The sequence below is a fragment of the Prinia subflava genome, chromosome Z (genome assembly GCF_021018805.1).
Source record: "Prinia subflava isolate CZ2003 ecotype Zambia chromosome Z, Cam_Psub_1.2, whole genome shotgun sequence".
In the NCBI taxonomy this organism is placed as follows: Eukaryota; Metazoa; Chordata; class Aves; order Passeriformes; family Cisticolidae; genus Prinia; species Prinia subflava.
Genome location: NC_086283.1, coordinates 90,192,923 through 90,220,413, shown reverse-complemented (window position 1 = coordinate 90,220,413; position 27,491 = coordinate 90,192,923). Strand labels below are relative to the sequence as shown.

General features: G+C 36.2%; 1 protein-coding gene across 4 annotated transcripts in view; it reads left to right on the top strand.

The window, feature by feature from the left end:
- Window positions 1–27,491, top strand: part of ARL15 (ADP ribosylation factor like GTPase 15) — a 291,798-nt gene that overhangs the window by 122,239 nt on the left and 142,068 nt on the right. The gene's annotated exons all lie outside the window — the stretch shown is intronic.

The window sequence follows — 27,491 nt, the reverse complement described above, 5'->3', positions numbered from 1 at the left end:
AAGGTGACTTGTAAATGGAAAATGGCAACTTTGCACTTTTGAATTCTAAACACATCTGGTCTAGTGTTCTCCTTGCTGAATGGTAGGTCTGCCAAGACTTGTTGCAGACTTTGTAGAGCAGTAATAATAAACCTGTTCAGAGGTTTAAAAGAACTTGGCATGCCATATGACAGGTTCTCGAGTAGTTTGTCAGGAGCCAAGTGTACTGTAATAGACCCTTTTAAAATTGTTGGCTTACACGAAAACTAGAGATGTCTGCATTTTCTCCTTCTTTCCCCCCTTTCCCCGAACTACAAAAGGCAGATGAATTTATTAAAATACTTCTTTAGTGCATGTTATTGAACTATGAAAGAGACCAATAGATAAACATTATTGCAAGTTTGCAGATGCACTCTCATTTATGCCTGTAGGCAAGATAAATTTATCTACTTATGTTAGAGGAGCTTTAATCAGATAATCTGTTATTGCAAGCAGTTTAGATCATGAAGTGAGTAGTTTTTCAACAGGCCTTTACAATGTGTGTAGACTTTGCTGGTCCTGTTCTTCATCATGAGAAACATAAGACATAGTCAGGTGTAAGGAAAATAATCAGTATACTTTTCACTCTTGCCTTCAATAAAGTACATGTAACTGCAGACATACACAATATTTCTAAAGGAATATACAGCCCATAAAATATTGCTCATTATATTACAGAGGAAACAACAGATGTTTAGGTAACAACATTCTTCTAAAGAAGTAGTAAAACGGCAGGAGAACTGAAATATGTACAGCTAACATCACATAAAGAATTTTGTCACTTTTGATTAGAAGTAAAGGAGTTTGATATTATAATAGAGGCCTAAGCCTGTAATATCCTGCATGAGTTTTTCTGTGCTGCAAAGACGTGTGCTTTCATGAAGAATGAGTGATGTACAAATCTGTGCTGGTCTTCATTTCTGGTCTTTTTGCTAGTCATACAGAACTTGCACTTTGCACAAGAAAATCTGTGGTTTAATATATGGAAACCTTTATCCCTTTGACATCCTCTACTGCTATTCTGGAAAGGTTAAGCTTTTCTGAAAGCATCTTCATCTTATTCAAGATGAAGCAAGAAGTGAATGCCACACATAGATGCTTTAAGTGATTGGATGAAAACTTTCTCTGAGAAGAAATCCTGTGTTCATGCTTCTTTCTTGCATACAGGTCAAGCATTTAACTAGTTGTTGAATTCCTGATCCAGGAATGTGTAGTTTAGCAAAAAATTTGAAACAGAATCACTTCCATCTAGATGTGTCATTCCTCTTGGTTTTAGTCTTCTTTCCTCTCTGTGTGATAGAAAGGTCACTAAAGAGGGGATAGCTCAGAAGAAATCAGGGAAATCTCAAACCTTTTTTATCTCTCAGTATCAGTCTTTTAAAATTGTATTTTATTTTAAAACTTTTTATTTGCAAATTATTTATGTATTGTGCACAGGAGATTTAACAGTCTTAATTTTCCCAATATTTTCAAATCCTGTAGCTTTCAACATAGCAGTAACTCCTTAATAGCACTAAGAAAGTTTTTTAGAAGTTTTTATTGTTGTTGTTTCAGTTGTCTGGGGGAGTTTGGGTGTTAGAAGGTTAATCTTTGGTTGATTGTTGTTTTCAATTCTTTTAAGCCACTGAAGCTCCACTAGTGACAGGGAAAATCACATTACCATGCCAGTAATGACTGTTTAACATTATAGCATCCTGAAGAAAGCTACTTTCCAGCTTAATATAAGTGAGAGACATGACAGTGAGGAAAGGAGAGAGGAACTTGAGAAGCACAGGAGATTTTAGAGGATTAAGAGAAAACTTGAGGACTGATCACCTAATCTGCTCCTCCCAGATAATATAAAAGGGAAAACAGGAGTACTCCCAGCAGGAGTACTAATCTGTAGTAATTGCAGTTAAGGGCAAAACCATTCATGTGTCTCCTCTCAGAGAGTTCTAATGATTTGGTAATCTAAAGTAATTATTATTTTTAATACAGGAAAAAAAAATCCACTATCCATTTTCCTTTGATCACCTAGAAAAATACTCAGTTATATAAAAAATAACAAAATACTCAGGAAAATAAAGACTGGTTAAGAGGCCTCTATTCTTCCGTCTCTTTATTCCCCAAACCTTCTGAGTCCTTCTTCTTTCAGTAAAAAGTAGACTACTGTAAACTTTGAGCAAATTGAACGATATTTTGTACTCAGATAGAAATGGCTGGCATGAACATTGGAAGCTGAACTATGAGTTTGACTTGTGACTGTAATCTGATTCATTCGAGAAGTTTTTAGAATAAGGTTAAATACATCTTTCACTATGAATTTAGCTTGCATTTTTATAGTATTAGCTTCTCTTAAAATCACTTGTAATGGAAATCTGCTCTTCTAAGAAAGTTTTTCATTAACATACTTAAGGAATCTGAAAATGAAGCAAAATACACAAGGCTTTGGCTCAGTTTTTAGAAATTAATAGGGGGAAAAGTTTTCTGAAGGGATCAGTCAATTGCATTTATTGCAGTTGTGCAGCTGCTTGGCTGCTCTTCCCATCTCTGCCCAGTCCTGAACTGGAGAAGAGAAGCAGTGTCTCACTGGGTTTGACAAAGCATCTCTGCTTAGGTTCCTTTGTAAGGTTAAGGATGGAATATGGAACTGGACTGAGATTTTTGGGTCCAGTGATCAAAGCCCAGAGTAAATACTCCAAGGAACTATGGTTAATTTAATTGTGTGTTACCTGAACTGGGGGGATGGGATGGGAGGGGCTTTTGAGAAATAAATAATCACAAAGCCCCAGCTTTTGTTCATTATACAATTGTAGAATGTGCTGAGTTGGAAGACACCCACAATTGTCATCGAAATCAAGCTCCTGGCGCTGCACAAGTCAGCCCCAAGAAACACTCCATGTGCATGAGGGCATTGTCTAAACACTTCTTGAACTCTGGCAGGCTTTGTGTTTTTAAAATAGTTTGTCTCTAGTCTCTGGCCTAGGAAGAATTCACAGAAGGGATGATTAGATGCTGGAATGGGCTGCCTAGAGGGGGTGATGGAGTCACTGTTCCTGGAAGTGTTTAAGGAAAAACTGGACATGGCATTTAATGCTGTGGTCTAGTTGACATGGCAGAGTTTGGTCCTAGGTTGGACTCGATGACCTGAGAGAGCTTTTCCAACCTAATTGATTCTATGATTCTGACTTTCATTTGGCTTTATATGTATGATGGCAAATAGACAGGACACAGGATTTTTATGATTGTGTTTCTGACATGGTGGTTCTTTCACTGGGATCCTATATCCTTTCTTTTCTCCCTAAGCCTTCCTAGCATATTTTAATATGATTGATTTTTACTGTATTTTCTTTATTTTCAGAAAACATATTTTGTGGTCAGTGTCAACACCAAAGTAGTACTACGTTCCCAAGGAAAAGTTTCTCTTAGGTTGTAGTCCTTTGTTTTTTTCTGGTTGTCTCCATTTTTTTGAACCTGCTACAGTGCTTTGGTGGATTTTGTGGAGATGCAGTGTGTCAAGACTTGGTTAACAAAGCAAAAATGGAAATCTTTGCATACAAATATTTCCCAAGGGTCTTGAAGTAATAAACCTACAATCGCAATCAAGGTCAATCATAATGTCAAGTCAACAGATCAAACTACTTTAAAGATGTAGTTTCATAAGTTTTCCAAGTGGGAACACACAGTCATCAGCTCCTGCCCTGGCTGAGAAGCTGGTGGGCAGTTTAGAGCTCAGTAAAATATATGTGTATTTGATCTTACTCCTTTTAGAAGCCATTGATGCACATTTATTGTGACTGGAGGCATTTCACCTTATGTACCCCTTGATGTGCTTTGGCTAGATCTCTTTGATCCCTTTCTCAATCTGAATCATGATCAATATTGTTTCTTTTTAAAATTTATATCTATATAAGAATACATAACATATTAATATTTATCATAATTATTGAAATATGTACATTAGTATCAGCAGAAAAATATTAGTGAGTTTATTGTTATCTATTCATTAAAAACATACACAAGTGATTTTCAGACCCATGTCATGTTGCATAATAGTTCTGTAAACTCAGCCTCATTACTTAAAGTAGTTTCTTTGTGGCATCTTGGTGGTTGCCTGATGTATGAAAATTTCACTGGACCCCACTTACAAGAGAACTTGATATGGCATTTATTATGCAGAATATGAGTCAGCTTAATTTCCATATGATGTAAAGCTAAGAAAATAAAAAGCACTCAGAAGTTTTCTGCAACAACCAGTTTTCAGTATTCCACAAAACAAAGTTATAATATTTAAGATCAAATAAGACATAATGTTTAAAAACATCCAAAGATGAAAAGCATGTCTACACAGTGTTTTCCAGCTGCAGGAAGAGTGTGAGCAGACCAGGTGTCATGCAGCCACATCGTTGTGGCACTGGGCTCAGGATTTCTTGGCACATAGCACACCCCTGTAGGCACTCCTGTCTTGGTCTTGAGTCATGACTTGGCTACACATGGTTTAAGCTCAGTCAAAGGAAGCTCATGCCGGCCTTCAAGATAGGCTTTGGATACCTGGATGATGGTCATTGCAATGTACTACACAAAATATGTATAACAATTTAGGATTATATTTCTGTGCATATTCTAGTGAGCAAAATGAAGATCATGGTTCTTTAGGCATGTCCTGGCTCAGCTGGAAGTTGGAGCCACTATTTGTTGGAGCCATTTATTTGATGTCATTACTTGATACATACATGTGAAGAGACTTTTCTACTACTGGTCTCTGAGGCTGTAATTAATAGAGAACAGAAAGTTACCCTGCATTGAAAGAAACAAATGTTTTGCAAAGCTCAGGACGGGCAGATGAGTGTCTGTGCTGCCTCAGCACTACAGCCACTTGTGAAGGGAAGCTTCCATGGTCTGAATGCAGGGCTTGGTGCTGTGTGTGCTATTGCTGTCCAGCACAATTGCGGGGCAAAAGCGCATTTTACAGAGAGATTGAAGGGTGTCTGCAGTGTGAAAAAGTTTATTATTTTATTATTTACTTCTCCAGAATGTCTTCTGAAGTTAAAAATGTAGCTGAGCAGGAAGCTTGATCCTTTATTTTGGAGTGTCAAAAGGACACTGATAGGTTGGGTGGTTTTATTGCTGTTTTTCTTGGTGCTTTTTTGGAAGTTCTTGTTACAGCTAAAACCCCCAGAAATTCCTATCTGTAAAGAGCTTTAACATTTCTGAGCTTTTGCTGGGTTTAGCAACCTTGACAACATTTGCACAGAGGCATCCAAAATCTGGAGATGCACATTTGGGGAAGAAAACAAGTGTTGTGTTACATTAATTGATCTAGTTTCCTGTCATGCAGCATCACTGCAAACATAGGTGCCATGTGATGTGATGTGCAGCCTGCAAATAGCTAATTGACTCTGATCTCTGTTAATTAGTGCAATTAAATCTTATAATGAAGCTTTGAAGAGGTCATCTGAATTAGATGAAAGCTGAGGCTTTACTCAGTGTCAGAGCCTTGATGTTAATTATTGAGTCCTGTGACCCAGCAAAAGGAAGATTTACTGATAATGTGGTCTTAATACAGCAATTTCTGTTGTAGTATTTTAAAAACTGTGTGATTGTATCACCACCTCTGTTTCACTATAGCCGTACTTCAGCACATGATGTAGAATAATCTGACCAAAACCTGAGGGCACCCCTCTATTATGCTTAAGACATAGTTTAAATTCAGAAATTAGCTATTCTAATAAAAAGAAAAAAATGAAATCTTAGAATAATATATTTATATTAATGACTCTTCTGTGACTGAAAAAGCCCTTGGCTTTCTTTTTTTCCTAGCTGAAGTTGGAGATTAATCTCTAAAAATGTCACACACTAGACTGATACACTAGACTAGGTGTAGGGAATAATACTTTGTTAGTTATAGTCTCATAGAGTTGTTATTTTTGATGCTGTATAATTTGTTCATTCTATAAAAATGCACTTACCTAGTTTTATAAATGAGCTACATGATGTTAAATAGTTCAAATGTTAGTTTTAAATAAACAGAAAGACAGAAATGACAAAAAAACCCAAAACAAACCCCAAATCAACCCCTCAAACAACCCAAACACAGCCGCTCCCCCCACCTCAGTGGGGTTTCAGGTGGTGTGCTGTGTTGCTGTGTCCAGTTCTGGACTCCTCAGGACAATAAAGGGTCTGGAATGTTTCTATTATGGGGGAAGGCTGGAGCTGGCCCTCTGCAGTCTCAGGAAGATATGACTGAGAGGGGACCCCATCAGTGTCTGCCAGTGCCTGCAGGGAGGGTCAGAGGAGGGACCAGGCTCTGCTCGGTGCTGCTGAGCAACAGGACAGGAGACAATGGGGCAGTGAGGGATGCACAGGAAGTTCCACCTGAACATGGGGAAAATATGCTTAACTGTGCAGGTGACCAGGCACTGGATGGATTGTCCAAACAGCTTGTGGAGTCTCCCTCACTGGAGATATTCCAGAACCATCTGAATCATGTGCTGTGCTGTGCAATCCTGTGCTGTGTGCTCCAGGATGACCTTACTTGAGCACAGAGGTTGGAGAGGACCACTGTGGGCCTGTCCAACCTGACCCATTCTGTGAGAACTGAAACTCTCAATCCGAAATAGACATTTTGATGGGAGATATTTATAGACTTTGATTTATTTAAAATATTTCCCAGAGAACAACCTAATAAAGACTGAGTGTTACATGAACAGAATATTGTAGGTCATCCTTTCTGGAAATTCCTGATGATAGTATTTGCTCTCTGAGACCTAGTAATTTGAAATCGAAATTTGTTATGAATCTAGTTGTGTCTTCTTTATAGAGGCATAACTAGTGCATGCTAGACAGCAAAAGATAAGCTCATAGCTCTGAGTCAAACACTTTTTGTTAGTGTCTGTCTGATCAAGCTTGTTGCATTCTTTCACTCAGATAGGCTGACTTTGTTACATTAGAGATGGCCATGTGAGATATTACTGCAGTTTCAGGATTCTTTTTCCAAGATTTTATGTTCACTGCAGATGTCGAAGAAAAAAGTTATTCCAGAAAGTTAGGGACTTAACAGCAGTTTTAGTGGACTGATTTTTAGACAGCATTTATATTTAAATCTGTTTAGAGAATCACCATAATGTAATTTGTGAAGTTGCTTTAGAGTGTAAAAATTTCAGCCTAAGTTCCCAACACATATTGATAGTGACTTACAGGACCAATTGCTAGCTCTGGAAATTATCTTAATTTCCATGTATAATAAAAGGTGTTTGCACATCTTGTTTGTTTGGGCACTGAAACTGTGCCATAAAATCAGTGCTTCTTTCAAGAACAGTGGAACACACAGGAGTTGTTTTGTTTGTCTTACACAGAAGATGTGGGGTTAATTTTCAACATAAAATTAGTCTTTTTAACAATAGGTAAAGAATTTTTTTTTTTTTTTTTTTGATTAATGCTAGGAGGCAGTGCTCATTAAGGTGACCGGCTAGAAAGAACACTTTTGTGGAATAATTGAAGATAAATGTTGTTGATCAAAATGATTTTTGTATATGTATAATTTCTACCAATTATTACAGATAAAGGGATTCACTGTAGAATTTTAGTTGTTAAAAAAAGCCAGAGATTTTTGGCTTCCAAACATGCAATATTAGCTAGAGAAAATGGAGTTTTTATAAGTTAATTAAGCTACTTTATGTAAAATAGAGTATAACCAATGACAAAACAGAGATCTGCCAATGGACAGTGTTGGAGTTTCCTAATATACTGTAGAGTGCAGATATGTGGAAACTCCTTGATCTGTGTCATAAAATATAGTTTAAATACCATAGCCTTAAGGAATTTCATAGAATATGGCCCGAGTTGCATACCTGAACTGTTAATAGAAGGACAGACAAATGTGCCAAACAAAACTGCAGTTTTGTGAAATGCACTCTTTATGTGACTCAGCCACAGTGTTTCCTTGAGTACCATATTGTGAGATCCATCCTTCACTGAGCCTATGGCTTCATCAAATTTTTAGAACTTGAAGTGTGAAGGTCATGATTATCTCCTAAGTGTTCCTGGATGGTGATTCAGTTATCATTTGTCCCCATTTTGTTCCTGAGACCTGATTGCCAGACGGAGGAAACCGGGTAGGATAGGAAAAGTCTCTCAAAGTAGCATAACCATGTCATCTGATGTGGGAGTGTAAAGTAACCATGGTGAGTCAGGTAGCTGTGTAGTTTATGAACACAGGGATATGGTTGTTTCTTTGCCTGCATTGTGTGTATGGAAGTTTTTAAGCAGACACTCTCCTCAGAGATAGAAACATCTGCCTTCTCACTGCAGTAACAAAGTAGTATCTGTTTCCTCTGTTTTGCTCCAATTTTGCCTGTTTTTAATTAAAATTATGTTGAACTGTTTCCCCTTTACCAGCTGAAGATGGGTTGCAGTTCTTCTCTTTAGCTGCAGACTGGACCTGGGGACATTTTGAATTTCCTTGGCTATGTCCATACTAAAAGTTTTACAGAAAAATGTCCTGATTAACTTGATGCCAAAACCACTGAGCTAATTTCTGGACACTGTTTGGTAGTCAGTGTTCCAAGGATCATTCCCTAAAGATCATTTCTGTGAGGCCACTCTGTTTTGCAGACTAAGGGAGTTTAACCACCCTAGACACATGTCGTTTTGTACCAGTTGGCCTCAGTTCCCTGGAAGATACTCATGGACATGTTAAATTTACAGTTACACATGTTTCTGAAAGATTTGTTGTACATGAACCATTTTGGCTAAATAAATACTGTGTGGTACCGTTCCATGCTGGGTGACAATGAACAGGTAGCCAGTAGTGACTGGTTGTGCAGCAAGCAACTTCATGGGGAACAGCTTATGTGTGCTGAATTATGGACCCAGCAGAGCCTATAGAGTGTTGTGCTTCTAAACCTGCACGACTTTTGTGTGAATGGTGTTGCCCTTTCAGCTCTCTGCTAATATCTTCCAGATGTGTGTAAAATATTTGAAGCTAATAATTTTACTTTTTTGCTTTTTAGGAGGTTGCAGTTTTTATTCGCTCATTTTAGTTGAAGTTTTCTCCCTTTGATTCTCTTCTGATTATCACAATCACGCATCTCAATTCAGATGAGCATACCTATTTCCAAGACCCTGTCATTCAAGTATTAGATTTCAATTAAACTGTGGAAGATCTGTTTCAAATACATTGGACTTTAAGCATAAAAACTGGTTTTAAAACTCTTGGAGATAATTTATTTTGAAATATTAAAAATGTCACCGTTCTAAGCAGTGTCAAAACCTAAAAGACCAAATGTGTGTAGGCATTGGTTTCTTGTTTCCTGTGTAAAGTAATACAAGTAACAGTAGGGCTTGAGCTCCTCTACTCTTTTGCGTGAGAACCAGGGTTCTGTCCAGCTACTGTCACTGCCCTGGCTGTGAAATATCTGGCTGACTTGGACTGTAAAAACTGAATAGAACCATTGTGAGTAAACTGGTCTTTCTGCAAGTTTTATGTAAGCAAGAGTTAAGTCTTTGGTGTAATATACATGAGTTAGAAGTACACAGGCTTTGATTTCAATGCTAGACACTGCCTTAAGGCAGAAGAAATTACACTGTCATACAGAGGATGTGTAGCTGTTGCTATTTTGGTATTTGATTTCTTCATTGTCACATAGTTGAAAGCTGTGCAGAGGAGGAAGAAGTGTAAACTGACAAGGGAAGAAAATTACCAGCTTATAGAGAATATAGGAGTGAGGAATAGTGTATCTATGTAAGTCATTTGTACTACTTGCAGCTTTTCTTCTATGTATCTGTTCATTCTCAGAGAAAGTATTGGCTCTGAAGGATAAAATGCTTCAAAAATTGTCAAGTACCAAAGACTGAAAAGGATTAAATGCTGATTAAATATTTTAGTAATCATTCATGAAGGTGGTTATCATCTGACTGATGGAGTGCACTTTGCCATCATAAAAAGATATATTTTAGTAACAGGTATGGCTTTTAATACACAACAGTGGCTGTCTTGAGTTTTGAAGAACATTCCTGGAAGTATTCAGTGCTAGAAAGGGCTTGTCTGTAACAGCTTGTGAAAATATGTAGTCGTCATGCTTGTCATTGTGTGTTTCTCCAAAAGACTCAGGGTATTTTAGATCCAAGTTTATAAGTTGGAGAAAGGCAATTTATTAACACGTTCTTTTAAATGTATATGCTGCTGCTAATGAATGAGCACATGGCTAATGAACTTAGGGAAATCTATCCATAACGACTTTAAAAAAAAGGGTAGGAATAAACATGAGGCATGTGTAATTGAAACCATCAGCAAATATTAAGAGATCCTGGTAGTAGCTACCAGTAAATCTCACTTGGGAAGTGAAACATATCTGATATACCCAAGAATGTATGCGACAGTATTCAAGATCACCTTGCATCTTTCAAACAGATGCTTTCAGACATCTTATAGCAATACAATAACTGCCTGCATTCTTTGCATACAAATTGACCCCATGTTAAAAGAGGATGCTGGGACTGGTTTGTGAGGAATGAGTATCAGGGCTTAATACATACAGCCTAGCGAGGTACATGTAGGCTATGAAAGAAATAATTGTTTATGAATTATTGAAGGCTAATAAGGAAGGGAGGGTTTGTTCTGATTTGTGCAGTAATTGAAATTAGTACTGATGATATTAAAAGATGTCTCATTTTGTGGGATTCTTTTTTCAAATGATACTGAAAGTGTTGGAGCAAAAATGTGTAAAGCACAAGAATTACAATCTTTAAAACAAGAGCAGGACAAATTCAAGAACTTTATTGTAAGAAGTTATCTTGTATTGGGAAGGTTAAGCAAAATACGTGTCCTTAAAGATTCTTTGCTCTAGCTATTTTGACACACTTTTGTTGCAATTTTCTTCAGTGTTTCCAGAACACTGGGAAAATTACTCCCAGTAGTTCTGTAAGGGAACTGAACATTCTTCATTTCAAACTGGGGTGAAGAGCCAAGTAGTAGGCTAGGGTAAGGGAAAGAAGAGGTGTAATGACAAACTTATGGACTTGCCTAAAAAAAAGGTTGTTTAGGATCACTGTGAAGTGCTGGCTGAAGTGCCACACTGGCTGAAGCTCCCCAGTCCCTTGTAACTGTGGTAAAATCACACTGCCAACACCTCTGCTGCTTTCATTAAGAGCAATATAGGGAAGTAAATACTTAAATTACCACAGTTTATTCCATTCAGCCTGAATTCCTTATTTTTTATGTTATCAGGAAACTTTACTTAAAACAATGATAATATTTTCTTAAGAAGTAGATTTTGGTCTCTGAATTCCTCAGGCAGATAGATTTTTTAAAAAAGCAAACAATGTTTTATTGAATTCAAGGGAACTGACGAAACTCATTCTGTTTGGGGAACTGAAGCTAGAACAAGAACAAAAGGAAAATCTGCAGAAAATCTTCCTTGGACAAAGAGAGATAAATAGATAAATAACTTACTAACATCTCTGCCAAGCACTTTTTAGTTGTAATTATAATATCATATAAAACTACGTCTTTTATAATGAGAGAAATCATAGGGTATGTATTTTGAAGTCTCTGAAAATTATGAGAGGGAGAAAAACTTAATGGCAAGGGATGTGCTGAGTACACAGAATATCACTTTTTTTTTTTTTTTTAATGTGAATTAACAAATGAATCCCTGTACTTTAGTTTTGGAATGTATTTGCTGATTGTCTTAGAATATACTCAGGTTTCTGTCAGTGAAAATATCTAAGGAAAAAGGCAATTGGAGCTATCTTTTGTGTGGAGGCTTAAATTCTTTCCTTAGATGGTGGGAACAATTAGTTGCAGGAAACATTAAGAGATATCCCTGCCCTCCAGTTCTCTCTCATCCGTTGTTGCCAGTAATTAGTTTTTAAAGAAACAAATAAACAAACCCCAAACCAAACAACAACAACAAAAAAAACAACCTCAAAATGCCAAACTGTTTCCTATTATATAACTTGGTCATCACCTTTTTGTCACAATTTCTTTTCTCAAGTACAACATCCAGATAAGCCATATAAGCCAAAAGTGTTTAGTCAGTGTGAATGAATCCTGTTCCATTCTTTTTTCCCCCTCACAGACATTGCACTTCTTCAGTTTATCCAAGTCAGAGTTCCACAGTTTTACTTTAACTATCGTAGTAATCTGACATGTAGTAAAGATTTCACTGCCTGCCATTCTCTGTTTTGTTAATGACAGACACATACTGCATCATTCTGATAGTTTTACAAGTGTTGAGACCTTCCACTACAGATATTTTACAGCAAACTCATGTGACTTCTATCTGCTATTGTATGATTATTGTTTTTAAGCCATAAAGAGTTCTGTCTTCCAATCATGTTAGTGTTTTCGTTGACACCTCAGGTCTCTGGAAGAAGGAAAACAGAGAACTTTCCTACCCTGTCAGATTTGGACCATCCTTTTTTATCTCGCTTTTGCATCTCATGCTGTCTGATGAACTGTGAAAATGCTTTCACCTAAAGATTGACCACAATTTAGTAAAGAAATAAATATTTCACTGGATAACAGTTTGTTTTCCATTGTCTGAGAACACTAATTTGCTTATATACACTTAGAAATTACTATTTTCTGTGTAGTTTTTATTTCTATGTAGCTAAATTGTCTAATGAGGTTGTACATTTCTGTTGTAGAAAATTAACTCTTAAATATTTATTGATTCAGATGGAAAAAATGTTTGTGTATATATTATATATCTATAAATAAAATGTATGTTATTTATACTTCTTAAAACTGTAGTTTTAAGGTCATCAGCATTAGTATGCAATGAAATAACTTATGTCTGTCTGCCTTATTAGCTCTGTCAAGCAGCGTCCATCATAATCATTTAACACATTTTCAGGATGCTGGTGATGTGTTCAAGCTAATTCCTTCTACGTATTTTCCATAATTACTCTGTCATTTAAATGCTGTTATCATCTAATATTTAACTTAAGTGCTAGAAAATCCAAACTTCAAGATTTGTCTTAAACCAAAGACTAATAAATACTTTAGTATCAAATGATATGTTTCTTACTAAATAAGATAAAAGTTTGTCACCAAACTGCATTCAGTTTTTTAAAAAGAAAAGCAAAGAGAACATGGCAGACAAGGTTTTGTAATGGTAATATAAGTAGTCATGGTATATTTAAGTTATGTCAAGCTCTGTGTAGTAGATTGGGTAGTCTGGTTTCTTTCCAAAACAAGAAAAATGCATCTAAAAATTGTATGGATACTCGTTTTGGTACCCTTGTGTGCTGACAAATGGTGATACCCTCTTCTAAACACACCTAAGTTTGTTCCAGTAGCTTAGAAATAGGGTCTTCTTAGAAGTACAGTTGCTAAGATAAAGTCATAGGTACTGATCTTTTTTCCAATATGTTTAGTGTTTTAGGCTAACATATAAGTAAAAAAAACCAGTTCCAGTGCTTCTGCTTTTCATACTAGTTTATACTATATAATAGTATGTAATAACATTTTGGAAATTCTTCAGTTTATATAGAACCCATTACAAAAATCTCACACCTTCCCCGTTCCTCATTTTGAAGGCCACTTGAAAGTGTTTTTCACTTGTCTTAATTAAGAGGGTAGAGTCCTTTTAAAATCATGATGAAATAAATTCAGCAGTTGTTCAGGGAATCTGGGAATTTGATCAGTCCTTAGAATCCAGAAACAGAACAATCTATATAGTGACTGAAATTAGTTCTTCTGTGGCATTGAGGTAAGGTCACTGTTCTCAATTTCAATTATTAATATGTATTTTTATACATTAAAAAAAAAACTGTGAAATGCATTCAAAAATGTTAAACGTAATATGAAAAATCCTGCATGCTTTAGACAAATTGTCAGTAGAAAAAAATACCACAAAAATCCTTTTAATAAGAAGATGTTGATTTAAATAAATTCCAGGACAAGTTGAACTAGAATAGTCCATGTTCAGGGCTCAGTCTTTCTGAGAATGGAGCATTACAGTTTAAAAGTCCATACAGGTATTCTCCCAGAGAGCTCTTACATAGAATGCTGAAGTTCATAGATTTCAAGGTCCTAGGATAGGGAATATATTTAATCCAGAATATTTGTTTTACAGTAATCACACTTAGATGGAATTCTAGGTGTTGTTAAAATACAAGTTCATGAACAGTACTGAAAGATCACAGTCGTTAATAGTTTAAAGGACTTCAAGTCTTTCCTGTTGTGTTGTCCTGGAATTGTGTGAGGTTTTTATAATGCAGAACAAAGTGTGTTATGGTCTGGCTGAAGCACCATAGTTTAAAGCTCCGCCCTGTCCCACACATGTACAGTGGGCCTTTCTGAACATGCAGATAAACAGTAAATTTTAAAGAAGTATAGCTAATAACATTTAGGTTTTCAGATCTTCCATAGAAAAGCCCAGCAGCAGTATTTTAGGATTGTGCCTGAAGTTTCTAGAAGGAACTGCTCCTGTTCTCCATAATTTTTAGTTACTCTTATAGGAAAAAGTACTGGAAGAACATGCTGGTCCCCGGCCTCCCCTTTTTAAATTTTCTTTTGTGAAAGGTACACTAGATGACAGCTAGCATCTTTGTGGCCAAGAATTATATCTGTCATAAAATCATGTCAAAGTGACAAGAAGGGGAAAAATTGTAGAAAACCGGACACAACATATCTTAGGGTATTTTGCCTTCCTTTGGTCTGAGAGTAGGATTTTGTCTGTGGGATATCTCTGTGACAAAACTATGTAGAGTCAGGATACAGATAAAAGAAGTACAATGGTGTAGTTATCCAGGGAACAAGAGGTTTGGGCAGTCTGTGCACAGGCTACTGTTGCCATGGAGCATGACCACTTATTAACATGCCTCCCTTTTACCTGTGATTAGTTTGAAATTGGAGTTCTAAAATTATTTATCTAAAATTATTTATTATTTATGCTAAAGATCCTGATGTCAGCACGTTTTGGAATAGGCAGCTGGGTGAGTAAGAGTCAATCCCGCTGGTGTCCTTGGCAGTGAGAGGGCTGCAGCATCAGATGCTGATGGTCAGAGCTGTATGTAAAGCCTCAGTGTGTGAATATGGGAAATTTACATGTAACTAATGGAACTTGGATTGGTTTGGTTGGTTGGCCATTTGTTTGGGGTTTTCTTGTGTTATTAATTTAACAAAGATATCCAATTAACATGTTTGTTTAAGGAAGAAACTCTTGTTTTCTCCCTAGTCTTTCCCTTAAAAGTAGCTTGTTCCAGTTTGTTTTCCTGCTTTATTCTCCCATCAAACATACTGGGCTTTTGGTTAAAAATATCAAAACCAGGATAGTGTCTTTTAAGGTCTTGAGTGTTGCTCTTATTGACCTTGGCAGAAAGAAGATGCTTTGAAACTTAGTAAGAGTATGAGTTTTTTCATTAGTCTTATATAACTCACTACATGTGTTTCCAGACACAACCCATAACAAAGTTCCCAGAGAGGTAGGAAAGAAGACAAGGTGACAACCTCCCTAATAGGAGGAGGATGCTACATTCCCTAGATGCCCCATTTGGGTGAGGGGAGGATGGGTCATGTCTACTTTTTCTTTTTGGGCTTGCCTGCATTTTTAAAAAGTCTGCTTGTTGATTTCTTCAGTTTTTATAAGCTATGGCATGCTTCAGGAATTCATCTCAAATACTCCTTGTTTGCTGCTGTACAAATACCTTATAAAAATCCAAGCTTATTCCTGGCAAATGGGGGTAGATTGCTTCAATGAAAAGCCACAAAGAAATGAAAACTTAAATACTTTAAATAAAGTTAATTAGTTAAAAGATGCAGTCTATAAAAATCTCCTAGTCTTGCAGTATAAAGAGCAATAAAATGCATTATTCTTTTAAATAAATAAGAGGTGATAATATGAAGAGAGTAATATTTTTACTCTTTTAGTCTTTGTATAAGACTTGGTGTAAAATCTTGCATCGTTTGCAAGGAGTTTGAAGACCATCCAGTGAAAACTTGGATTTGGATTTAGCATATTACATTATTGTGTAATTACTTTTACTGGCTATACTGCTTGAACTGGGTTGGTTTGGTGGTGTCTGTTGCCTCCATTCCTTTTTGCCACTGTGTTTGTTAGGTTTTTTACAACAAGCTGGGACATACTGTAGCTGTCAGAGTAAGAATAAATGCAAAATTAAAGGGTATTTGTGATAAAATAATTGGGTGAGAGAACCTTCCTCTGTGTGTAGATAAAAATCAAAAATGGCATGTTCTAATATTCTTTTGACAATTTAAGTAATTACGAGTTTATGAGTTCTAAAAGGGTTTGTCAATTAGAATAATGTATGAATACTTTTTTTTGTTGTGTCAGCCTGAAGAATTTGACATTCAGACACATACATAAATTAGGTTAGCTATTCCTGGACCTTGAGTTTGAGAAGAACAGAGATGGGGTCTTTTTCTTTACCTAGTCATTTCTGTGGTCATTGGGAGTACATCTATCTGTACTTATGGTACTTAAGCACAGAAGTCTTTCCCTTCTGATCACCCTTGCAGTTTCCTTCCCAGTTTGGAATCACTCCTTTTTCAGTGAGTAGTTAGTCTTTCTGTTCGATCTGTATTAAGCTCCTCCTAGAACTTGAAAAACTATAAAATTAACACACGAACTGGGAAAAACCCTTCTCTTAACAGAACACAGTTTGCTTATTCATATATAAATGAGAGGCAAGAGAACTCCATAGGTAATAGCAACTACTGATTTTTCTTGTTTTCCTGCTGACTTCTTATCTATTTGCTTTTCTGTGGTTTTGTACTGCAAGGTGTGGGAATACATTATCCTGGTATGAAAGAACTTGAATTGCTTTACTGCTCTTGTTTTTAAAATCAAATTCAATTTTCAGTGATCTGCTGTTCCATTATACACAGAAGTCATTATTAGCACAGATCACTGTGAGTCTTCACAAAGTTCTGTAGGAAGAAAAGTGTTATGGTGAGAGATCAGCTGTTAAAAGTGAAAAATTAGGTGGGCCAGGCTTTTCTCGATGTTAACAATACTGAAAATTTTAAAGTACATCAATTACTTTTTCAGTCAGACTTACCTGCCTTGGTAGCCTGTATATTAGAAAATATTCAAAATATGGACATGTGATACAATTATAAACGTAGATGCAACATAAAACTTGTAGCTTAGCTTTTTGAAGGATTTGTGTCCAAAGCTTGTTTAAATTACAATTCAATGTTAAATTAACTTTCCAATGTCTAGACAAGTATTTGTACTGCACTATTCCTTTGAGGCTTTTTCTGCTCTGTTAGTTTAAAAGAGCCCTCCCCTCAACCACACCATTCATGAGCGTGCATCAATACAATCAGGTAAGAGGATCAAGTGTGAAGTGTTTAGAGAAGAAAAATAAACACACTAAGGTGATGAAAAAAGTGAATATATTGTTCCATTTTGTCAGTAAATAAAGGGTTTAATAATTAATAGTTTATGCTAAGATAATGAAGTACTGTCAGCATTGATTCTTCTGTGTTTGTTTCTTCCCCTATGATTTTAAACTGTTTAAAATTTGGATGCAAATAGGGGTACAGCATGGGACTACAGTTAGTGTATCACTGCTTATTTGGTTTAGACACTTGCATTAATTTATGCGCTGCTGTGTAAGTAAACAGAAAGTTGATTTCAGAAAGTGCCTAAGAAAAGCTCCAAGATATCTGGTATTTCTAGACAATATATCTTTTTTTTCCTTGTCACTAAGTTTCCATGCAAAAGCACATATATTAACTGACTCTATAAATTTGCCTGTTTTGTCAGTGAATTGATAGCTTTCTTTCTGCAGAATGACTCTTTTGTTCGGGATCTGCCTATTTTTCAGGATTTTGGAAATATGAATTTGAGATATTGACTGATTTTGAGGATATTTGCCTGAAATGTGCAGTGCAATCTAAGCATGATCTCCCTTATCTTCCTGATTCAAAAGAAGGGAAGGTCTGTGGTTTAGTATGATGTCCATTAACAGTTTTACATTTAGAAATACTCGTCTGTTTTTCTTTAGTCAATATTTTTACTTTTCTTATTCATGTGCTCTGTCTGGCAACAAAAAGCAGTCTCAGACCCTGTGGACTACTGGAATGCTCTGAGTACATTATGGTCCCAGGTTGAGAGAGGGTGGATTGACAGCTGAAAGTATTAATAGAATAATAATAATAAAAAAATCTGAAGGTTGAAGCTTCTGGAAAAGATGTTTCCTCAAAAGAGATGCAGGGCTTGACTATTACTCTGCTCCTAATCCAGACTGCATGAAAGCTATTGAACAAACATAAAACTTTACCAAAGTAGTATCAATGAATAAAGCTTTCTATTTAGGAAACATATGAGAGGAAACAAATTAAAGGGGACATGTTTTTTGGGCCTCATAGTGTGCTGGTGGAAAACCTCGGTGGATTGCACCAGAGACTGCATTGTGGCAATCTGGGAGTAGAACTGAGTATTTTGCTCTTCATAAGTATTTTCTATGGGCTAGAGAGGGAGTTAATATTGTATTAACTTTATTAGAATTAAAACTAATGAAAACAAAGTCTTTATAGACTGGATTTCCCAGTGAATATTACAAATTGCTTATATCTTGTTCACCACTGAATTTTAAGTTCAATGAATTTTGAAATGTGTATTGAATTTTGAATTTTGAAGAGACTCTAGACTTGCTGGTATTCATAGTAGACACATCTAAACATAATTAATCTCCTTTTGGCAAATACTGTATTCTGTAGTTGAGTTAAAGATACTCTTTGCTATAGAGCCTTAGGGATTGCACCTGAATTTCATTAAGGAAGTCTAAATAATATCCAGAGGAATCTCCCCACGTAGAATTGCCCAGGACTGGTTAGGACAAGATGGGATGCAGCTCTCCCCCCAGCCCCCAAACAAGTTGTATTGTTTGCTTTTTGTAAGAATAAAATTGTATTGAGATGAACAGGATATTGTCTGTGAATAATTCAGAGGGTGAAGACAGATCTATTGTGCTGGAGTTTCATTTTCAAGGCACGATATGTTTCATAAGATTTTTTTTTAAATAAAATTGTCAGATTTTAACTGAATACAAAGAGTACAATTGATGTACAATACAAGATGTTGGGAAATGAATTACTTATAAGAACACTTAAAGCCTAGCCTGCCTAGGTGACTGAAAATTCATGGGCTTTATTTGCTGTTTGTACTATGTCCATTTATTGTCTGGAGAAGAACTTTGATACTATAGGTTCATCCACACAGATTATTTGTTTATGTGTAGGGTAAAGATTTGAAAATGCTAAAGTCTTCTATTCCATACTAGTTTTGGTTTTTTGTTTTCTTTTTATTTAGGGCAAAGACTCATGATCATCGTACTTTTTTCTTTTCCTCCTAAACCTACTGCTATGTGTAACAGAGCTCACTGTAAGAACTGAGTTATGTATGGCAGGTGGTAAGAGTATTACTTGTGCATATATACTGCCAAATTGGGAACATAAGAGGAAATTTTTTTGTTATCTGAAACTAAATGCTTGACAGATTATGAGGTATTTGTTATTAATTTAAGTCCTGCATTTTTGCTTTGTGCCATATACAATAGCTGTCCTGGCATTTTACATTTTCAATTTAGAGAATTGTCAAAGTCTAGTAGATTAGTCTATTGGACCCTGTTGGCAATCAGTCCAATCAATACTTGAGTTATCTTAATGCTTCCTTTCTCACCACCCATTTCTTCACAGTATAGAACAACTTTTGTCTTTGTCAGTTTTCTCCTGAGAGCTGAGTAACGAAACTGCTCAAGCTCACTTACTAGGCATTAAAGTGCCTGGATTTGAAACTTCTAAACAAATTTCTTTTCTGGGAACACTTACTGTGTTTGTCAATTTGTTAAAGTTTGGACTAGACACAGGTTTCAGGATGATAGTTGTGCAAATGTATTCCTGCAGGCAAGACCTTTAAAAGTTTACAGAATAATTCCGGTTCTGTTTAAGTTTCTAACTAGGTCAGTTCAAGGCTTATATTGAGAAGATATTTCTTAAAAATCATAATTTTTGGATGGCTTGGCCAACTGTTCCAGACTATCATGCAGTAATGTATTTCCTATCATTAAACTGATTGCTTTTGTAACTAAATGGATTTCTTTTTCTTCCTTTGAATTAAAGAGCTTTACAAAAGTATGACATGTTGTGCAAGTTTGTGATTAAGAGCTCTGTATATAAAGTGAGATAGCAATTGTCTCCTGAAGATTCAGGTGAACTCTGTTTATTTCTAGTACTGTACATGATGTTTCAGAATTATGAGGATCTTATATGAGGATATACAATTAGTTATTCTAAGTAGTAATCTTGATAGATAGATTTATTACTAGTAGAACAAGTTCACGTTAGGAGGTCCTCACTTCTAAAACAACTTCTGGCATTTTTTAAAATGTCTGATCAGAACTGTAGAATTGGGATTTTACAAGATGAAGTCCATAAGGGTTTTGCAGGCTGATAACTGACTATTATAAGGGAGTTCTGCTGCTGTTTTATCATGCAGATGGTGTCTGAATTTTTCAGGGGAACTGTAAATTTGTTGTGTTATTGGTACTTCTTTCAATATTAATGCTTCCTGGTTTGAAAGGTTTTTTTACCTTGCAGCTACTTCCTTTCCTGAAAAAGAAAGGTAGAAAGTGAGGGGAGTCTTTTGCTAGCTCCTTGAAAAGTTTTTGAGAGTTGAACAAGTTATAAACTGTTGAAAATTGTCATAGTCTGTATAGCTTTTCCTTTGTACAGGGTGTTCCTGGATTTCTGCCAAAATCACTAAGCATTATTAGCACAACACTTGAACCATCTTAGTGTCTTGCGTCAGTATGACACACACAATTTAAACTCCAGACAGGACGCAGATAAAATAGTGGTGGCTACGGCTGCAGCTGCTTTCCTCCCTCTAAATACCCTTTGGCCCAGACAAAGGTGTCCTGGGGCAGGTAATCAGAAAAGCATGAGATCAGGTATCATGTCTGCTGACTGATGTTAATAATCTGTGTCTTCCTAATCACTCTTTACTGAGGAAAGAATTCTGACCTACCCAAGGCTACTTGCTGTGAATCCTCACCAGCATCTTTCTTCTAAAGGTGCCTAAATATATGGCCCTTAAACCAAGAATAAAACCCCTAAACAGGGAGTTCTCAGTCTGTATTGCCCCATGCATTGTTCCCACTCTAATTAACTGCCTTATGGTAATGGTGAATTCCAGTGAAAAATAAATTAAACTAAAATTGAGAGCTTCTCGCAAATTGGAAGATATAAAAGCAGATCTTTGCTTTTGTCACAGTGTCATGCAAATTGCATGGGTTATGCTTTCTTCATTAGGTCTAACCTGCACATAAAAATGGAGAACTCATTCTCCAGAGGCTGCCTGAAATCAAGGAAACATCTCTACAGAAAATATGGCCCTATTGATAATGTAATTATTTTTGTATTTTAATGGCAGTTGAGAGATTCAGTCTGTATTAGCAGGTCTGTCCCCCAATTTACTTGCTTCTGAGTACTTGCTTTTGTAACATTATTGAAGTTTCAGGAGCAAAGGATGATAATTGGTGTGGAGTTGTCTTGTTAACATGTGAAGGGACTTCACTGCTAAGACTTGGCTTTTAGAGAAAGAGGTCTAATCTTGTTTTAGATAGTGAGACAGGGACAGTATTCTGGCAACTGGTTTGATGCACAGTCTACAGATATGGACTGCAAAGGAGTAATGTTCAAGCCAGCTTGGACCCAGAAATAGCAATGGAGTCTTGGAAAGATTATTTTGGATTAGAGGAAGAATAAGCCAGGCAGTGCCACTGCTGACTAATAAGAGTGTGTTCTTTCACAGGGGACATGATAGTTGGCTAGTTTGGGTTTGCATTCTTGCACTGTGTATGTTTCTCTACCTACAAATACATCAAAATCCTGTAGGCAGGATGAAAAGTTTTAGTGGAATGATGTGTCTGGGAGGCTGGATGCAAGAAGAGAAAGCTTCAGTGATTAGGTTTGAGAGTTAGAACTTCTGTGGTAGTCCTCTGCACTTTAGCAAACAGGTTGACAGTGTAGGAAAAAAGCTGTTAGAAAAATCTAGAAGCCTCTAAGAGTTTGGGTGGGAAAGAGGGAAGCAAGAGAACAAAGCTGAACTGTAAAACAGCTAGACATAAAATGTGTCTATTTCTAACAAAATGTAAATGAGTGGATGAGGGTGAAGAGAACGAATAAACAGCAGATGGAAATCATGCAGACTGTAGAGTCCAAAAAAATAATCACTTTGTCATGGTGTATGACTGCATGTATCTTTTTTCAAGGCTTCCCACGTCATGCCTTTGAGCATCTTCTCTAACCAGGTCATGAGCAGCCTTGTGATGATGTCCAGAAGAGTTTTGTTTTCTGCAGTATCCTGTTTATTGTCATGTTGAGAACATTTTTTAATAAATGCTTTTACATTTTTTGGCCTTACCATCCTCTGAGACTGAATAATTGATTTCCAGCAGACCTGTTTTTTTGTGTGCTCAAACTTAGTTTAGCATATCCCAAAACAACAGCAATTTACTTGAATTTACTCTTGAAATCCTTTATGGATATAGGAAAACAATGATTGTGTTGCATCTTTAATGTATGTTGCAATATATTCAATGATATATGTGAAACACAAGTAATTATTGCAATTCCATGTCAAAGGTTTCAAACTTTCTAGTGAAATAAAATCATTTTTTAATGCAATGTTGATAATGCTGGCAGATAAGGATATGACAGGCTTATTACATGGAAAATTAAGGCTACCTAGTGATATGTTCTGTTACTTTGGCTGGAGTGGGCTGGCTGGCAAAGTTGGCTGCTTTTGAAAAGAGAGAGACATCTTACTTACCTATTTTGTAGTTTCTCATTTGACAAAGTGTGAAATTACATTTTATTGCTTTTGTTTTCCCTTTGGAGTCTAGAGTTTGCTGTTTTCTATCTTAAAGTTACTGGAAGCCTTTCTCTTGATGGATGTGTCTGCACACTTGCACATGTTTTCTATCATCGTAGAACAGGTTTAATGCACCATGTTACGTTTTGGATTAGCAGTGCAACTACTATATGAGAAGAGATAATTTTCTATTATAAAGGTGAGGAAAAAGAACAATTTCAAGTTGAGTCCTAAAGATTATGTGTTTCCAGAGTTCTACATGCAATGTTCTACATTTCATTTTTTAAAAAGAATATAGCTAGAGAACTTTCTTTTTCATTTGAATGGAAAATGTCTTTGTATGTATGAAGAATATTAGTGACAATCTTCAGGGTATGACAAAGGATTGTTCAGATTTCACATTTTCTATATAATGCTTGATGAGAAACTATGTTTATATACATAAAGCCTTCTATGGATGACAAGTACATAAGAGTTTAGAGGACCTGGGATAAAGAATACCTGTGTCTACCCACAAAATTGTTTACAAAAGACTGAAGCATTGTGTGGATGATGTAACATTAGGAACTATGCCAAGAAAAGTATCACATAAGGCTCATCTACATGAAAAACTAGCTTAAAATATCTGTCAAGAAATAGCTCTTCTACAGTAGCTTTCTGAGAGGATGTTAAGAGCGTCTTTTTTAGTTCACTTTGAAAGTGGATTTAGCTAAACCACAGGAAAGCTTTTAGTAAGAGTCCATGGGGGAGTTGAACTCAGTAGGTGTAGTACTTCTATGTTTTCAGAATACCCTCCCCACACAGATTTGTCTTTGCAGCAATTTTGGCCATTTCTAGGAGAAGTTTCCTTTTTGGTTCATGACAACCTACAGCTTCAGAAAACCTTTTAAGTATATTTATGAAATAATAAGCATACAAATAAAGGCTCTTAAAATGATACGAATATAACAATGCTGGTCATGAGCAGTTAAATATTCTATATAAACATTTATTATAAATTTCTGCCTCATGCTTGATAGCAGAAATCATTTCAACCTGTACAACTTTCAAGATCATAAAACTCCTGTATTTTTGGCACAGAAAAGGCCAGAACTTTTCCAAACAAGCCAGATGGAAAGTCAGGTTCTGGAATCCTTCAGCTTTTAAGGCTGGATGTGAATAACAAAGCAAAACACATATCACAGACATGGTCAGAAAGCCTAATATATTTTAGCAGCAGCCTAGGAAAAATTTTGTTGCATGTTTAATGCTCAAAAAGGTGGTGCTTAACAATGTTTCACCAGAAGAACTGAAATCGAACAGTATGCAATTCAAGTTATCATCATTGTCACAGTGGTCTCAACAGATTCTTCTAATGTTAAAAGATGTAATTTTGTAAATGCTTCCAAAATAATGTTTGTCACCCTCATCAGAGGCCTGGTTACATAAATATTATATTGTAATATTTAATTTTGCATTTTTCACAATAAGAATAAAGCACTTTATAATAAAATTCCTATGTTTAAATCTTTCAGCTCTATATACTATACTAAAGTTTAAAATATGATTTGCAAATAGAAGAGGGTACAATTCATTATTCATCCTTTTAGAGAAGATGGGTCAAATGCATTCTCTGTGTGAAGGTACTTTCTTTGTAATCCACTGAGTCATTCACACTCAGTTCTCATGCTTTGCTGTGCTTCAAAACAGTGGTGTGTTTCTGCCCCTTCCACTGGAGGCAACACATGGCTGTAAGAGTATAAACAGCATAAACAAGAGTCCTGTGGAGTTTCTCAATGGAATGATGTGCCTTTCTAATGTTGTTTAGGTTCTCACCTCTTTGGGAAAGATACAGCCCCTTGCCTGTGTGTGTGTACTGTGTGAAAAGTATTGTTGTGTCAGAAATGGGGGAAACTTGGCAGGTTTTGGTGTTTGCAGCGTGTGACCTGCCCTGGCTGAAGCACCCAGCCGCTCCTAAGAGGGCCCTGCAGCTGCTTGTGGCACCGGCGGCTGGGTCTGTCAAGCTTCATCTATGTGGAAACCCCTCAGCTGCAGAGATCCAACCATTGGTCTGGCCTGCCTTTTACATGGTAAAATATTTAGCCTCTGGTTTTGTTTGCAAAATATTTTTGGTAAATATATCACTTGTATCTAGGAGTAAGTCTTAGCAGTAGGACAGGAATAGCTATTCATGACTAGGAAATTGTCAAAGAACAAAGCTTAGTAAGAGCCAAAATAATAAAGAAATTGATCCCACTCCTCCACCAATTCAGTCTGCACATATTATCTGAATGTGGTGTCAAAACAGCATAGGCAGCTATAATAGATTAAAACCGCTTTTTGTCTTTTTTTTTTTCTTGAAAGACCAAACTTTTCTGTTACTGTGTTTGTGACTTTGCTTCAAGGACATAGGGCTAGACTTTACGGTTTGTTTAGCTATGAAGGGATGACAGACTAGGGGGGTGGTAAGGGGAGCTTAGTTTTGGAATGTAAATACATGTAGAGCTCTTCTCCTTTTGTTTAGCATCTCTTTAAACTAAGACAAAAAAAATCAGTGAATGAATGAATAGCAGCATGGTGAAATACCTAAATGTTTGAGTTAAAATTTTTGGATGTTTGAAATCCTATTTGGATCCTTTTCCCAGATCGCTGTGCATTCATATGCACTCAGCAGGAAACTTCATGGAGATGCACATTTGGGCAGAAGGTCTTTGGCGGTGCCTTTTTCTTAACTTGCGTCTTTTCTTCTTTTGAAGAAAGTAATGGCTTAAGTCTGACTGAAGAACAATCTTTTTTGTATGTTCCTTATAAGAATTTACTTATGGTTCACAGATTTTACCCACCATCTATGTCTGCAGTCCTTTGGATTTAAAACAGCATATATCCCTCTGCAGACAACAGGAAACGCCAAATTAAAGACTTAATGACATACTGCTGAAAGAAGACAAAAGGTGACAAATTATAAAACAGCCAGCTAAACTTTTAAAGAAACGCTGGAAAAAATCCCACATTCAAACAGCTTGAGAAGGATACGGATATTGTTACATTTGCAGACATGTTAATAGAAATTAGACTGAATCATGGTGAATATAAACTTAAACATTTTAAAAGTACAGGTTTCAAAAACATAGTATTTTCCTAGAACAATGAAAACAGCTTCTGAGTTATTTTTTAAAAGTGAATAATATGTTTTACCCTTGTTATTGGATGTCTAAACCATAGACTCCATTTTTGTAATTGTGAAACCAGTGAAAATGTGACTTCTATCCTTTAAAAATTATTAACCTCTGTTGCTGATGTAAGTGGAGTTGTGTTCATTTCCCCTGCAGTTGTGGCTTGGCTGTGTTCTCCAGACTGGCAGCCTCTAGTTTGATTTACTATGGGTGGAACATCCTTTGATCTCCTGTTGAGTTCTGGAGAGATGGTGGAAAAGGAGCAAGATAAGTGAAAAAGAGAAAGGAGAGAGAAATATATAGATGAAAAAGCAAAGTTACAGACCTTTCCTCTCTGATCCTAGGGACCTTAATCTTCTTATTTATTTAATCATTTTAATATGTACATGCTTTGATGGTAAATATTTTATGTTTTAACATCCTTGATGCCATAAACTTAATTTTGGAGTGTAGGACTTAGTAAATTTACAGGAAGGTTCTGCTTCTGGTCAGGAAATGGTAAAAATGTGAATAATTTTCAACTGTTAGTTTTGAGAACAGTTGTGTTGTATTTACATTAACTGCTGCTCCCAGTTTACCTTAAAGATTTGTACTTAAAGGGTTACCAAACCCAGTAGCTTACTATACAAACCTGAAATCAGATCAGAGAAAATGTGTCAGTAACTTCACAGTCAACAGTCATCATGATAAGACTCTTGTGAATCTTTTTATTCATGTGCTCTTAAAATTATGTTTTATATTCCTGTCACTGCCACTGTAATATTTACATGATGCCCATTTGACTGACAAATGTTATTGATGCATTGGGGGGTTTTGTTCAGTGGGTGGTTGGTTTTGGTTTTTGTTGGTTTTTCTGGGGGCTGTGTGGGGAGGCATTTGGTTGGTTTGTTCGCAGGGGGTTTTGTTGGGGTTTTTTTAGATGTTGAAAAAAAGAAAGGAGGACTGATTGATTTGGGATTCCTCATGGAATCCAATTGCATATTAAGAGAGAAAGCACTCTTTATTCATTACTTCAGTTCTCATGAAAAGAAACATTTAAATCGGAATGTTTGCAGGCCTATGTGAAATGTTCTAACACTGTTTATAATGATAAATTCCATTGCTTGCCTAACATTTAAACAAGCAACTTCATTCTCTGTGTTTGCCTCAAAAGAAGTTTGCCATATATATTTGTCTTGTATAGAGAGATATATAAGATCCAGTTATCTACCACTGTGCTGAGACTATTCTGACTAGCTTTATCTCATTTTTGGAATTTGTCTGCATCCATCTGCTGTTTTTGTTGTTACACATGCATTCTAAGCTCTGGGACTGAGCCTCTGTTCTGTATGTCTCTATGTCTGTATATGTATATATTGCAATGGGTGCAAGTCAACAGCTGTGCATCATGCAATGCAGTAAAACTGAATAATTAACAAGTGTGTGTGTGTGTCAGACGAGCTGTTGTCATTGTCAATGTGCAACACTAAAAAACACTGTGAGATGG